Here is a 14,783-nt window from a genome sequence, read left to right as displayed (position 1 = left end):
ACTGTCTGAGAACAGCTTGTGACTTTCTGAATCAAATTCTCTTCCCTTCTCAAATGTGTTCATTTTATTCTCCAAATAACTGCGGTGAATAATTCTTGGTCTGCAGGTGTAGGGGTTTTTGTTTCAGTATGCCCACCCTATGCTGGAGTCAGAATGAGAAGATGAGAACTTTGAATCAAAGGTACTGCTTACCCTCTAGCAGAGTTGGCACTCCAGTATAATAGATCCAGTTACACCTGTGTCCATCTAATGTGCTTAACAAGACACAAAATATTACACCTGAGGGAAAAGATTCTCTCCTCCCTATCTCTCTTCAGGCAAAGGGGTGTTAAAAGGACATGATTATAAAGATGACTGAGAATGAGAATTGTCACAACAGTAAGTAGAATTGGGCCCAGAATAAGAGAAAGGATGAACTGGTCCAAAGCCCTCTGGCATTTACTTCAGTGGGGCTTTGGATCAGCTTCTACATGAGAGAATACTTCACCACTATGCAAAAAATTCTGTTCTCATTTGAGCCAATGTGAATCCAAAGTGTGTCCATTAACTTCAGTGGATTTACTTTGGATTTACAACAGAATATCCAAGAGCTGAATTTGGCTCTATATTTTTAACAGATATCCATGAGCAAAAACAATATATTAAATATTTCTAATTCTTTAACTATATAATCAGTGTTGCCAACTAAACTGCAGTAAAATCTTCATTGATCAAAATATAATTACAATCCTATAATTAGATTTTTTGAAAAATATTAACCCACTCCTATATTACTTATGTAATTTATTGAATTGGTGCAGGGAGAATTCTTCTTCTAACATATAAAAAATCCCAAAAACCTGCTGATGAGGATCATAAATCTGATAGGTTTTACTGTCAAATTTTATCTGGCCATGAACTTGGGCTTGATCTACTTAATTTGAGGGATTAAAACCACAAAAGGGTTTGTGCTTTTTTGTTTGTTTTAAAATAAAAATTAGTCTGAGGGCTTGATGGGTCAGTAATGAGCAATATGGAGGCTTTCACACCTACTTAGGTTGGCAATTAACAAGAATCATTATCCTCTGACTATTTGGTAGCCAACATAAAATGAGTTGATGTTCTCAGTCCATTTCATAATGGAGAGCATCCACTTCATAAAACATACTATCGCAGTTGGGAGTCTTGCAGGAAGCCTCAAGATGAAGAGGGGGCAAGGACTGGGTAGCTGTGGAGAATGAAATATCTTCTAATCCTTGGAGGCAATCTCCACAGAACAGATCTGAGGCACAATAATGCAGAAACTTGGATTGCTACTTCCTGTTCTGTTGACCAATAGAAGACTTCACTTTTAGGGCTATAACTCCAGCATCTCTCACAAGAACTATATTCATTTTAAGGGAGTAGAAAACGACATGACAACATGTGCATCATCACCATCATCAAACATGCATAGTCTTTTAAGGGACCATTGCACTAGCGAATGTGATCACAGTTGATGGTGTTGCACCAGCTCTGGCTCAATCCTGTGAATCCATAAATTTCTGGGGTGGCCTTGTGAGTGGCACCAGGTAGGGTCAGAAAGTTCACCTCTTCAAGTGTCAATGGAAAGTTTGAGAAAATGATATTCCGGGTGTCCTTGTCCATCTTGGAGATACAGCCAAAGAGCATGCCATGCCACTTTTGAATATAATGAGCCATTGAAGGAAGGCCAGATCTCTGTGAAATTATGACATTTTGCACGAAGTCAAATCACTTTATGCATAGGATTTGGCACTGATAGCATATATGGAATGCCTCTTGCTGCTCCAAGTCTGCCTGCACTAGGGTCCAGGTTTCTGACCCATATAGCAATACAGGTAGTACACATGTTTGACAGATCCCAAACTTTGTCTCAGTGAAAAGATGTTTTTGCATCCCTAAGCGAGACATGGACTTTATGCAGGAGGCAGCGAGACCTATTCATCAAAGAATGTCCAGTTTGCTGAGACTATTTGAACCCTACTTACAGCCTAGGTAGATGAATTCATCAACACTCGCATGGTACTCAACCCCGCCTGCACTGGTGTACCTGATGGCCCAATTATTAGATTCTTGACCTTGGGCTTCTGCTATGAGACATTCAACCCTGTAATATGAGCAGCATCATAGAGACCTTGGAAGGCGGGGCTGAAATTTTCTTTCTTCTCCAAGAGCAAGGCAGCATCATCAGTGTAATCTTGGTCGGTGAACACTTCTTGGCCAATCTTGAATCTCACCTGTTGAGCAGTGAGTCTTAATTTCCAGTTGATAGCTCAATAGAATAGTGCCGGAGCAAGAATATATCCCTGCTGCACACCTGAAGTTGTACAGAAATGCAATGAAAGCCAGGAACCAACACTTTTGCACCAGTACCAATATAAAGATCATGCCACCAGGTTTAGCAGAACATCTGGGACGCCAGCTCCTTTCAGTGAGAGCCAAAATGCTGGCCCATTGACTGAATCAAAAGCTGCTTTGATGTCAATATATTCCATGTGAAGTGGGTAGTTAAATTTTCAGTGCAGCTCAGCCAGATGCTGGAAGGTAAAGACAGCATCCATTGTTGACTATCCAACAGTGAAACCTAATAGCTGTAGATGATGATGTCTGTTAAGGAGTGGCTGCATCCCACCAAGCAGAATCTGAGCAAAGACCTTTCCAGGGAGCAATAACAATCAGATTGGCCTGCAGCTGCCACACTCAAAGCAGGATCCTTTACTCTTGTACAGGACTCTATGATGCCATCTTCCATTCTGCTGATACTTTTCTTAAAGCCCACACTTTTAAGAACAGTTGGTGCAAGCTGATGCTCACTGGTTCCAAAGTGACCTTTTTTTTGAGAAGCTCAAGTGAAATACCATCAGGTCCAGCAGCACATCCTCAGGTGATGGAGGATCAGGGTTCATCCCTGGGTTTTCAGCTGTGCAGTTTGCCGAGACATGTAGCTCTGGACAGTTGTCAGCAGGCACGTGGTTCAGCATGCTTTCATAATGTGTTTTCCATCTGATCAGGACCTCATCCGTCAACGAGCAGAGAGAGCTGTCTGATTTTGTGATGGGGATGTTAGACATTTGTTTATGGTGGCCAGCCAGGCATGTGATGACTCTGCAGGCAGGATTCAGACTGTGGTATGTGCGGCATGTGCCATGCTTATGAAATAATTTCTGTCCCTTTGAAAACTATAGCAAATGACAGCTGGGGTTTAAATAAGAAGAACAGTTAATAAAATGGTGGGATCACATTATTTCTTGAAATTATTGACTCTATCTGTGATTCCAGTACAGAGTCCTCAGGCTTACATGACTGTATGTGGGCATGCTGGGCTAGTTACTGACATGTTGTAAGCATGATGATCAAGCATTGAAATAGCTATTTTGCTGCTACTTAGGATGTGATTCACGTGACTTGGGCAAGTGCATATTTTCCCCCAGTTTGTGGATTGCAAGCAGAGATAAGCAGCCCTCTGCAGCCCAGACTTTGGTGCCTATCTCCATGATGGGGTGGGTCTTCGCACACACCCTTCTGATCGGCATCTCCCATTGACTAGCTTAGATGGCTCCCCGTCTAGTGTATTGGTTTTGTGGAGCACAGTCTAAGGTGCTAGTTCTTCCCTTTTAATTGTATAGGGAGTCTAGTTGCCTAACTCAGACTCTGTAGATCTCAGTGTCGTTTCTGTTATTTTTTTAGGTACCTAAAAGTTAGGAATTCAGTGACATTCATTGTTGCAGCACCCAAGTCCCTTTGCGGATCTGGGACCTAAGTGATATGACTAACATTGAGGGAGAAAACTGCATACAGTGGAGCATCTTGTTTGGTAGGGTTTTTTTCTCCAGCAATGGAGTAAGCTAATTTGAGAATGGCAGCATTTGCTGCATATAATAAGAAATCTAAGTATGGTATAACTAATTGCTGAATTATGTATCTGTGTATTGCTTTTCTGGCAGCACCCACAAGATCTTAGGCACTTTCCAGATAGAAAAGAAGGCTCAATCCCTACCCAAAGGAGTTCATAAAGTAACAATAGACAAATAAACAGATTGAAGCACACTCTATATATACATACACACACAAGTAAACTATCAGAGCTAAATAAATGCAATACATATAAGGCCAAATGCAGTGGTACTCTCTGGCTGCTTTGTCCTGCTCTGGGAATGCAAAACAGCCACATGCCTAGTTTAGCTGACTGGTTATAGCATTCAGAGTATCTGGATAAATCTGGCCTATTAAATAGGACAGGTAAATGATTCCCAAACTACTCCTCAAGCTTGGCATTGCCAGTCAGCAAGTTTTCCAATAGGAATCAGGGCAGAGGTGGATCATGAATGGAGTAAGGATACGGGGCCTTTGGGATACACTCAAGAAGTGTATTCTGTGCTGTGATGAATGTAGGAATTTTTGGGAATATCTTTAGGAGCCATATGTGTGCCTTAGTTTACCCATCCCTTTGTATTGCTATACACTGAGTATAAAAGGATTGACTTCTCCTAAGGGAGAGGGGCATGAGGCATGGCAAGGTATCATATATTTTATCTGGGTTGATACCAGATACTTTAACAAGAACTGGCTGGAATCAGTGTATATGAAAGAAGGGCTCAGAGGAGACAATGAAAGAACCAAGGACCGGGACATAAATGGTTTCTAACTGGGAAGCCAAAGCAGGCTGAACATGTGAACACAGCGTAGCTGGAGCCAGGAGAACAAAGGAATGAGGTTTCCGGTGGCTGTTGAGAACTGGGCTCACAGACAGAGAGACACAGACAGGGAGCCAAGATGTGGCCATTTCTTCTACTAATACTGGACTCCCAGTTGAGCCTGGCTTTTCCATACTAATCTAAGAATTTTTGTATGCTATGCTCCTGTTGGCTAATAATGCTACCTTGTTTGGAAAAGGCTGCCTGGTGTTGCTGCAGATGCTTGCTGGGTTGCATTGCTCCCTCAGAGGCTAAAACCTCTCTCAGCAGTCTGATCTCAGTGGGAGTCCCTGGTGAGAGCCACAGAGTGAGAAAGAAGGGTGCTGGGGCCCAAAGGCACAATCTTGGATGTAGATAGCTTGGGAACTCACCCTTGTATTTTGGGTGGACCCTTGGGTTCTTGCATGCTAATGGGGTTACTCCTGGGAGGTGGTTGAAAGGCTGGGAGCATTACACAGCCCCTATAAATCCATGATACATGCATAGGTAGCACATTATATATTTATGCCACTTATTCAACAGGGAACAGAAACACTGTAAGACTGGATGGCCACAGCACTGGAGACAGCATTTGGCTTGTTTTGCCACTGGGCTTAATTTCTTATTCTAAAGCAGGGTCTGGACGTGATTGATTTCTTTCAGCCATGTGCAAATGCAATAGGCTTTATCTGTTTTTTGTTTTTCTCTCTAGCTGCATTACCTCACATGTGACTAAGGCTCTTATGTGTCACAGCTTGTACTCTTCCAAAGTCATTTGGAATGTGATGGCTTTCTTGGCTAGTATTGACTCTCTTCAGCAAATGTCACTGTATTTAGCCTAAATTTTACTTACTGACAATCATTTATGAAATAATTTTCAGCATCATGCCTACCTCCATTTTTTCTTTTTCAGGGGAAAAGTTGGACAGTTACTAATGTTATTTCATTTTATAAAGTAACTTCAAAGTGTATTAGTGCTATACAAGCCAAATATCAAACCCACAACCCACATTGAACCGATTCTATCTATATGGATTTTTTATACCATGCTTATCACTGTAGTATCTGTGCGCCTTCCAGTAGTGCATTAAGCAACATGACCACACATGTCATGTATTTGTTCTATCATCCTCTCCCCAGGTGGGAGTGGTGTGTGCAGCGGAGTGTTTTGTTTTGGAATTTTTTTACACACACACACACACACACACACACACACACACACACACACACACACACACACACACACACGTCTTTCTGTTAGAGACGGCCAGGTCAGAGGAATGTGCCTTGCACTTACAGCAGAATATGGTGAGGTTTGTGATGGTCCTTACTTCCCAGGGGAGTTTGTTCCACAGTCTTGGACCGGCCTGCAAGAAGCTGTCTTACGCACAGACAAGCTTTACCCTTATGTTAGAGAGGTCCATTGTGCCAGAGGTGTGAAAGTTGTTGACCACAGTCTTCATCCCAGAGCTTTAGTTATTCTTTTAGATACCCTGGGCCCAGCAGCTCCTTGAACATAAGGACTAAGAGCTTGAACTTGATTCAGAATTCTATGGGAAGCCAGTTTAGAGAGCAGAAGGCAGGCCTGATGTGTTCACAGTAGCCAGTGTTGCTGAGATATGCTGCAGAGTTCTGTACTAGCTGGAGTTTCCTAAGCACTGAAGTCCTCAGGTATTTTGCATTGCTGTAATCCAGCTGAGGGGACTGGACAACTACCAACTGTGATAGGTTCAGTCACAGAGATCCCCTTGGGACTGTCACCCGATGTGCTGAAATTATCTCTGAGCTTTTTTCCACTGCCAGCTTGGGACTCCAGAACCCTGCCTTGTTGAGCCAGACATGCTAGCCTGGTGCAACACAGACCCAGGGTCTAGACCACACCCCCAAAGCTTCAGACTTTAATTAAAAACAGCTGGGCAGGTTACCTGTTTCCAGCACCCAGACACCCAGCTCCCAATGGGATTCAAACCCCATATAAATCCATTTTATTCTGTATAAAACTTATACAGGGTAAATTTGTAAATTGTTCACCCTCTATATCACTGATAGAGAGATACCCACAGCTATTTGCTCTCCCAAGTATGAATCACTTACTCTGGGTTTATCAATAAACAAAAGTGATTTTATTAAGTATGAAAAGTAGGATTTAAGTGGTTTCAAGTAATAACAGACAGATCAAAGTAAGTCACAAGTAAAATAAAACAAAACACACAAGTCTAAGCCTAATACATTAAGAAACTGATTACAGGTAATATCTCACCCTCAAAGATGTTCCAGTAAGCTTCTTTCACAGGCTAGACTTCTTCCTAGTCTGGGCCCAATCCTTTCCCTGGTACAGTTTTTGATAAATCCAGTAGACATTTCAGGTGGTAAGCAGAGGTTTTCTCATGACTGGCCGCCCCTTTTGTCCTGCTACACCCCCTTTTATAGCTTTGACACAAGGCGGGAATCTTTTGTCTGTGCTTGTCCCCACCCCCACCTCATCAATGGAAAAGTGCAAGGATTAAGATGGATTCCAATAGCATGTAACATGGTCACATGTCACTGTAAGACCCCTAGTCTCCATTCTTCCTGGGTTGGCCCACACATACACAGGAAGGTATGCAGGTAAATAAACCGTTTACAACCAATTGTCCTAGTTAATGGAAGCCATCAAGATTCTGAACCACCATTAATGGCCCACACTTTGCATAATTACAATAAGACCTCAGAGTTATACTTCATATTTCTAGCTTCAGAAACAAGAATGATACATTCATACAGATTGTAAGAGTAATTTATAACCTTTGTTATGATACCCTACAAGAGGCCTTTTGCATAAAGAGTATTCCAGTTACATCATATTCATACTCATAAGCATATTTCTATAAAACATATGGAGTGCTACACCAGCAATACCAAAATACTAAGGGAATCATATGGAAATGCGTTCCGTCAGCTTGGAGCAGATCCAAAAGAAGCTCTATAGCTGGAAATTCTACAGTGCACAAATGCCATAACAAGTGTCAGGTCCAGAACGTAAGACCCAAGAAGAACACAAACATGTCAAGCTTCAGAGAACAGAGGGAGCCAAAAGGAATGAAAAATTTTTTGAGTACAAATAACAAAGCTTAAGTGTTATCCCCAAGCTCATAAGTAACTAGTATAACCACATGAGACCAAGAATATGTCAAGAGTTGTGAAAAAACTCATACATGCTGCTTCATTGTAAATGGATTGAAAAGGATGATGCAGGGATGTAATTCAGTCTCCCTGTGTGGAATGGCACTTGTGCATTCTCTTCCTGAGTCATGAAGTAGAGTGCAGAGGCCCATGTGGTCAGCGCTCAGGATGTGGGGAAAACCACTTTGCTATGTCTTTGCTTTCACTGTCGTCATTCCTTAAGAAACTAAACGGATGTGGGGAAATCCAAGTTGAGGATTTTATTTTCCTTTCTGCTTTAACGTTTCTGTGGTTTGAGTCACTTTTGCATGTTAGTTATTGGGAAGGGTGTTGTTCAGTGGTTAGCATAGGGAAGTGGAACTCAAGACACCTGGATTTGGTTATTGACTCCATGTGTGACATTGTGCCAGTCGCTTACACTCATCTGTGCTTCCCTTTATCCATCTGTAAAATAGTTACAATGCTCTCCTTCCCAGTGTGTTGTGAGTTTTATTCACATTTGAAAATCACACTGAGTTCCTCTGATGAAAGGTTTCAGAGTAGCAGCCATGTTAGTCTGTATCTGCAAAAAGAACAGGAGTACTTGTGGCACCTTAGAGACTAACAAATTTATTTCAACATAAGCTTTCATGGGCTACAGCTCACTTCTTCGGATGCATAGAATGGAACACACAGACAGAAGATATTTATACATTGAACTTTGCGACTTTGTCCTCACCCACAACTATTTCACATTTGGGGACAATATATACCTTCAAGTCAGTGGCACTGCTATGGGTACCCGCATGGCCCCACAGTGTGCCAACATCTTTATGGCTGACTTAGAACAACGCTTCCTTAGCTCTCGTCCCCTAACACCCCTACTTTACTTGTGCTACATTGATGACATCTTCATCATCTGAATCCATGAAAAAGAAGCCCTTGAAGAATTCCACCATGATTTTAAGAGTTTCCATCCCACCATCAACCTCAGCCTAGACCAGTCCACACAAGCAGTCCATTTCCTAGACACTACTGTGCTAATAAGCGATGGTCACATAAACACCACCCTATATCAGAAACCCACTGACCACTACACTTACCTACATGCCTCCAGCTTCCATCCAGGACAACCACACGATCCATTGTCTACAGCCAAGCTCTAAGATACAACCGCATTTGCTCCAATCCCTCAGACAGAGAGAAACACCTACAAGATCTCTATCAAGCATTCTTAAAACTACAATACCCACCTGCTGAAGTGAAAAAACAGATTGACAGAGCCAGACAAGTACCCAGAAGCCACCTACTACAGGACAGGCCCATCAAAGAAAATAACAGAATGCCACCAGCCATCACCTTCAGCCCCCAACTAAAACCTCTCTGGTGCATCATCAAAGATCTACAATCTATCCTGAAAGATGATCCCTCACTCTTACAGATCTTGGGAGACAGACCAGTCCTCGCTTACAGACAGCTCCCAACCTGAAACAAATACTCACCAGCAATCGCACACCATACAACATAAACACTAACCCAGGAACCTATCCTTGCAACAAAGCCTGATGCCAGCTCTGTCCACATATCTATTCAAGTGACACCATCATAGGACCTAACCACATCAGCCACGCCATCAGGGGCTCGTTCACCTGCACATCTACCAACGTGATATTTGCCATCCTATGCCAGCAATGCCACTCTGCCATGTACATTGGCCAAACCGGACAGTCTCTACACAAAAGAATAAATGGACACAAATCTGATATCAGGAATCATAACATTGAAAAACCAGTGGGATAACACTTCAACTTCTCTAGCACTCAGTGACAGACTTGAAGGTGGCAATTTTGCAACAAAAAAACTTCAGAAACAGACTCCAAAGAGAGACTGCTGAACTTGAATTAATATGCAAATTAGATACAATTAACTTAGGTTTAAACAGAGACTGGGAATGGTTGGGTCATTACACTAATTGAATCTATTTTCCCATGTTAAGTTCTCCTCACACCTTCTATGGGTCATCTCGATTATCACTTCAAAGGTTTTTTTCCTCCTACTGCTGATAGCTCATCTCAATTGATTGGCCTCTTAGTTGGTATGGGTACTTCCACCTTTTCATGTTCTCTGTATGTATAAATATCTTCTGTCTGTGTGTTCCATTCTGTGCATCCAAAGAAGTGAGCTGTAGCCCACGAAAGCTTAAGCTGAAATAAATTTGTTAGTCTTAAGGAGCCACAAGTACTCCTGTTCTTTCTGATGAAAGGTGCTATCCATGTACCTATCTATCTAGGTTCCTGTTTGATACCCATCACTATACATAGTTGAATATTTCCCCAAAATGAACTAATGAGAGCTCATTTGTTGGACCCTGGCTCAATCTCTCCCTCCCCCAGAGGAAGATGCTGGAAAGTAATTTCCCTCTTCTTTTAATGTAAGTATGTGAGCTTCTCTTCATCCTCTTCTCTTCTTTTTCTTTGGTGTTGCTCTGGGTGTTATTGGGAGAAGATTAGGATAAATAAATAAGTTTTACATTTATTTGTAAGGGCCTTGAGGTCTGTGATCATTCTCCCCTCCTCTGGAATTCCAGAGTCTTTGGACAGTTGCTTAGACCGATCTCTCCCCTGCTCTTGTGAGTTTCACCCTTGAAGTTGACAGTGTCATTGTTCCTGTGGAATGTCACTGCCGAGGGAGGTCTTGGTCCCTTATTGAGAGCACACATTGGCCCATTGCCATAGAAGGTCTTAAAGAAGAGGCCCAATATGTTGGTTTTCTATGGGGAGGGAGGTCTGTAGAGAGAACAGAGCAGTGGGTTGATGAGGTCTTTAAAGCTGGTGTTGCCTAGGAGCCAGGCTGCTGTGTTTTGGACCAATCAGAGTATTTTTGAGGTCAGGATATTCATTTCCAAGTACAGAGAGGTGCATGGACCCAGCCTGGAAGTCACAATGGCTAGGATTGTCTTGGCCATCATCTGCAGCCGCTTTACTGGTCTCAGGTGACAGCGTTTTGGCAGCCTTAATTAATTTGGTGTCCAGAAACAGTGAAGAATTGAGACAAACTCCCAGGATACAGTCTAACTGGAATATTTGATAGCAGACTTCTTGTATGGTGGGAGATACAAAGGTGGTGGCAAGCTCTTCAAAATGTTTCCCTCTTCCCACCAGCAATACTATTAGCATATATTATGAGGGAGTCCTAAGTAAAGAAGAAATTCTTAAGAGTAGTTAGTAATGCCATCAGAGTGTATCACAACATAAGAGGTTATGAAAACATGTGAATTGCATAGCTAAGAAGGTGTCATTTTCCTCTCATTTGCACTGCAGGTAGTATATCATTTAATAGGGGCCTAGGCTGCTGTCACATGAAAACCCTCTTGTAGCCAGAGATCTTTGGAAAAAAATGCTATAAGAGCACAAAGTCTTATTGTTATTTACAAATGGAAAGCTTTTCATGAATAAATTATGACTTAAATGATGTTGACCATGCTTAGAGAGTCCATCAAGATACAGAATTAATCTTAATATGGCTCTGGCCCATTAACTCTTAGTTATTATATATCACCTTTTCCAGATGTTCTTGAGTGTAGTTCTCTGATACTGCAAGGCTTCTTTAAAAATGGACTTCCAAAAGATGACAGTGTTAAGGAATATAACTCTCTCTTTGACGGTGGGCAGAAAGTGTATTTTCCTAAGAATCAGGTATGAAGATTTAGAAAAGACAGACATGTTTAAGAATACCAAACGGAGATGGTTTTTTAATTTCTGTTTCTTGTGTGAACTGGCAGCAATGCCAATGTCAGGCACTATGACATCTCATGAGGATTAGTCAGTCCTCCCAAGCAGAATAACCACAGTAATGTATCTGCAAGTAAGCCTTGCGTTCAGGGAAAAGACTGGGGAAAAAAAAGCCTTCAAAAATATGTGATTTGTCTGTTTCCTGATAGAGTGAGAGAGAGAGACATTGCTGACAGTGAATATGAGTTGGGGCACCTATTACTCCCATTCACCATTAAACACTTTATTCTTGATCCTGAGAATGACTGTGATGTTGACTTACAAGAAAGTAATTCAGTCTCTTCCTTTGGCATTTGCTTTTAATAAACCCTGTCAGCTTCTGTGAATCATTTCTCTCAGGAGACTGGAATGGTGGGTATGCCACTGACAGAAAGTCCTGCAGCTAAGGAACAATAAGCCAGTGATCTCACTTTTAAAAAAATATATTGGTTGTTTGCCCATCAATATTTTGTCCAAGTATCCAAAATATGCCTGTTTAAACTTCTGATAGCTACAGTCATGAACTTTTACCTGGATTATGGGCAAATCACACTGTAATTGACTATTTTTTTCCCCCTCCCATAGACTGAAACTGAGACATTACGGTACACCAGACCTTTTCAGATACTGGGCTACAATAGATAGTGACAGAGTAGTTTCCAGCTCTACCTACACAGGCTAGGACAATAGAGGGGTACAAGGGTACCATAGGAAGGGAAGGAGGTGGGCCACAGAAATCATTATAGTAAAAGAGAGTTAGGAAAATAAATCTCTGACAATATTAAAATATTTTTTACACAATACAATGCCTTATTATTCTGAATTGGTCTTTCATACATGCCTGTTGGTCTTCAGGTGGAATTATGGTGTTGGTTTTGGCCTATAAAATTTAGAATCTGCCTACCTGAGGGAGAACCTCTCTCTTCATGCCATATAACCACAGCTGTAATTAGAGAAGGAATCTGAGCTAGAGCACCCTGGGGTTAAAAGAAAAGGAGTTACAGGTAGGATGTTTTGGGTGGCCCTCAACTTTTGGGCTCACTCCTCCCTTTTATCTGAAATATCCAAAATCTACTGACCTTTCAGCAATGCTGGAAAGGGAGGAGGAAATGAGTAGAGATGTTTGTGAGTAGCATGGGATATTTTTGATTAATTTTTGGCTGGCTACACTGCAATAGTGGCCACAAAACCAGGATGCTGAACTGGTGGACATTGCGGGGCTGTGTTTTCAGTTTTTCTCAGAAGTGCCTAGAGCAGTGGCCAGATACATTTTTATTAATGTATAAATCTAAATCTAAGAAAAATAAAATAGATGCAAACTGTATGTCAAAATACTTTCCAAAGTTACACAATACAATTACAGTCAGATAAACTGTATCTGACTGTAGAAAAAAGGGTTTTCAGATGAAATTTGAAATGAGGTAGATGAAAGGAGATTGTACCATACAGGAAGCTTGTTTCAGATGGTAGGAGCTGTAGCTGGGGAGGTTCCTATACACAAATTATATTGGGGGGCAGAGGTGCCAGTTCCTGAAAGAAAAGAATAGAGAGATCATGTGCATGACATAGGTTGGAAGACCTCCATTGTGGCCTTTAAAAACAGAGGCCAGTTTTGAACTATGTCTTTAAATAAATAGAGAGACAAAGTGGGTGAGATAATTTATTGAATCAATTTCTCTTGGTGAGAGAGACAAGCTTTTGAGCTATGCAGCTTGAAAGCTTTTCTCTCTCACCAACAAAATTTAGTCCAATAAAAGATATTACCTCACGTAGCTTGCCCCCCATATATCCTGGGGACAACATGGCTACAACAACACCTCTTATCTTTAAAAAACAGCAGTCAAAGAGGAACAATACTGGACTGGCTAGATCCACCACAATACCTAACTGACTAGCTCAAAAGAGGAAGGAACTGCTGTGGTACTCGGGGCTGAGCACCAGGAATAAGTAACTATGTTTAAAAGTTTAATGGCTAAGGAAGACACTGATTACAGTCTTGCTCTTTTCTGTTTTGAAATCTGATTTCCAGCCTCTTTCCTCGCTGTCATGAGAAGACTGAGCACATGAGCAATAACTTCAGAACTCCTCTAGGAAGTAAGTAAAAACAGACAAATATTTATGATGAATAATGTATATATAATCTCTCCTTTCAGCATTTCTTGTCAGGGTAGCATATTAGATAGATAATTATATCAGTTTATATTTATTTTAATCATATCTGGGCAAGACTGGTGAGGATCTGAACCTGTGCCCATTTGCATTCAAGGCAGGAAGGTTCTACTAGTCCACCAAACCAGCACTTATAGTGGCTGCCTTTGTTTAAATAGAGTGGTTCATTTACACATTCATGTCATGTGAAACAGTTTGCTCATGCCTGTCACTATTGGCCATTAATTTTTAAAGTATATTTAGCTCTTGACAAATGCAAAGATGAATTTAGAATATTTATGCTTGAAATTGAAGCTGAACAACTGCAAGGAGTTTACAAGAAGGTAGGAAGAATCATCTTTGTCGCTGAAGCACAGGACTAGGAGTCAGGTGAAATGGGTTCTATATCTAGCTCTGCCACAGCCTTCTTGTGTGACCTTGAGCAAATCATGTTTAATCTCTACCTGCCTCAGTTGGAGATACTAACTCTGACCTACCACAATGGGATGTTCTGAGGATGACAGTATTAGTGACTGTAAAATGCTTTATGCTTCTCAAGTGAAAAGTGCTAAGGAAATGAAACATATTATAAGTAGCAGTCTAGACAGGAGAAGCAGAGTGGTAACATGATTTATATTTTCCTTTAAAAAAAAATCTCTTCTAAATAGGGATGATTGCCATGAAGAATGTCAGGATAAGAACCTCAAAATTCCTAGTCTTCCATTCAGACCACGCCTCCTCTCACCTCCCCATTTTAAGTATTGACCATATTTATGAAAAAGACAGTCAAACTCCCCAAAAGGAAGTAAATATTACTTTAAATGGAGCAATTAGTATTTGATTGATAGACTTTACTCTTATTGTTACCACAAATTATTTATATCATGGACAAATTGTTTTATTGCTGTTAATTTCAGTTACTATTTGTAATTGTTACAAACTATTCATACACATTACACTTTGAAACTCTATTCCCCTCACCCCACCCTGTCCCGCCCCTTTGGGGGCAGACCCTCCCACTTCAGCTGATATGCCAGGGCCAGATCCTGCA

At 41.2% G+C, this 14,783-nt stretch overlaps 2 protein-coding genes across 4 annotated transcripts in view; one reads left to right on the top strand and one right to left on the bottom strand.

The window, feature by feature from the left end:
- CCDC185 (coiled-coil domain containing 185) overlaps positions 1-14,783 on the bottom strand; it is a 311,099-nt gene that overhangs the window by 181,516 nt on the left and 114,800 nt on the right. The window lies entirely within an intron of this gene.
- The window catches only part of PKIB (cAMP-dependent protein kinase inhibitor beta), a 137,785-nt gene that overhangs the window by 114,068 nt on the left and 8,934 nt on the right, over positions 1-14,783 (top strand). For all 3 annotated transcript variants that reach the window (XM_050949974.1, XM_050949975.1, XM_050949976.1), the window contains one exon: positions 13,614-13,678. The gene's annotated coding sequence lies outside the window, so the exon portion shown is untranslated. The remainder of the gene's footprint in view (positions 1-13,613; positions 13,679-14,783) is intronic.

Source organism: Gopherus flavomarginatus, chromosome 4 (genome assembly GCF_025201925.1).
Source record: "Gopherus flavomarginatus isolate rGopFla2 chromosome 4, rGopFla2.mat.asm, whole genome shotgun sequence".
Taxonomy (NCBI): domain Eukaryota; kingdom Metazoa; phylum Chordata; order Testudines; family Testudinidae; genus Gopherus; species Gopherus flavomarginatus.
This window is presented reverse-complemented; position numbering and strand designations above follow the sequence as displayed.